General features: G+C 37.6%; 1 protein-coding gene across 4 annotated transcripts in view; it reads left to right on the top strand.

The window, feature by feature from the left end:
* The window catches only part of LOC106523514 (low-density lipoprotein receptor-related protein 8), a 199,970-nt gene that overhangs the window by 45,495 nt on the left and 152,725 nt on the right, over positions 1–1,750 (top strand). The window lies entirely within an intron of this gene.

The following is a 1,750-nucleotide window of genomic DNA, read 5'->3' as shown; positions in this document are numbered from 1 at the left end:
CACACACACAAACACACACACACACACTCACACCCTGCCTGCCCCTCCTCATTTTGAAATCACCCTGAATTTATTTGGATGCATGGTTTCGAATTACAAAAATATGCATAGAAAACAAATTATTACACAATTGAACAATTTGTTTTTAGTGACAAATAGAATTGCCATAAACATCTTTTGAAAATTATGTATCTTTCTCAAACAGACCTCTATCTTGCTTAACTTAAAACTGTATTAAATAACAAAAAAATCAATAAGAACATTCTGTAATAGTGCATTTAGTGCAACGTGCAAATAAAGTTTGTAGTAAATTTGTAAACATAAACACATTGTGCCTCAAAGGCCATGGCTTTCCACTTGTAGTAAAAATAAAACTAAAAAACTTGAAAACTAAACAGTGGAATGCTACATCTTGGAGTCAACCTACAGTATTTTTTCCATTTGTATTTCTGCTGAGATCGTGCTGCAGTAAGGAGTGCTCTGTTTTTCAGTGCCAAACAGTAAAACTCTGAGCAAGACATTTCATAATTTAGACTGACAATGAGCTCACTTCTAATTAGTTCAGTAGAAGATTTGTTTCGCACATCAGTCCACTTATTTTTCATGAAAGAGAAAATCCTTTCCACAAACCCAGTGGAAGATGGGATGCTGAGGACAAMGGATACAACAGCCTGGATGTTGGGGAGGTCAGCTGCCTGAAGAACGTGCATCCACTTCTCTGCTGTTCCCTGGGACTGCCACCTTTCTTTCTCCTGAGGTGTTGTGGTGAGGTGGTCTATTAGGCTGTTTGCAGTCACACATTCCTCATACAGCTCATCCGTAGACATGTTTAGCCTGCCAAAAGGTGTTAAAGTTCATTAGTGACACATAGCCTAGGTTATGTAGTCATAAATAAATGGAAGTGTGTATTGTTTATATTTATAATTTTGCGTTGTATTTAAACTACATTTTGAAATTTATTTATTAATTTACCTATATGAACTGTGAATTTTTAAAGATGCACAAGATTTATGTTTGCATAGTGTAAAGTAAATTCATGATTATATATTTATTTGTATATATCATTTGTACACTTTTGTTTATAACTATCAATAATGAAACATGGTTCAATACACTGGAAATTATTGAATTTTTACCTGCCAACCAGGTGAAGACTTTCAGTGATCTTCTCCGTGTCCTCAAAGGATATTTTTTCCAGATGCTAGAGAGAGGGGCTGCAGGTGAAAGAGCCAGTTTTCCTCTGAGAAGTCAAACCACTTCTGGACATAACTGATGGCAGTGTTTAAGAAGGCTGTAAAGTCCGGCCTGGCCACACCAGCTTCAGATGGCGAGAGACGCTGCAGCTTTTGTCTCGTTAGGTACCCGTAGAACCCGTCATCTCTTCTCTGAATTAACCATCTCAAAAAAGAGTCCATGATGGAAAAGAGGTCAACAGATGTGGTTACATTCTTCTCTAGCTTTCTGACCACCTCTTCAAACAGAGACGTCACATTACTGGGCCTCATGCAAGAACATGTTCGTATTCTTATCCTAAATTTCTCTTACTTTTGTTCGTACAAAGGGTTCGTACGAACAAACGTCAGATTCAACAAACTCTTCTATCTTCAGGAAAAGTGTGTAAATGAGCTGCGTAAATTACACCTGTTCGTATCCAGCTGCACGTGTACGTGAGAGGAGATTAGCATAATTACCACCACAAAAACACCATATAAGGCTGTTTCCTGCCTCAGATCCAAGTGTTCATTCATGA

Source organism: Austrofundulus limnaeus, unplaced genomic scaffold (genome assembly GCF_001266775.1).
Source record: "Austrofundulus limnaeus strain Quisiro unplaced genomic scaffold, Austrofundulus_limnaeus-1.0 Scaffold158, whole genome shotgun sequence".
NCBI classification, from domain to species: domain Eukaryota; kingdom Metazoa; phylum Chordata; class Actinopteri; order Cyprinodontiformes; family Rivulidae; genus Austrofundulus; species Austrofundulus limnaeus.
Note: the sequence above shows the minus strand (reverse complement) of the source record. Positions and strands in the feature narration are given on the sequence as shown.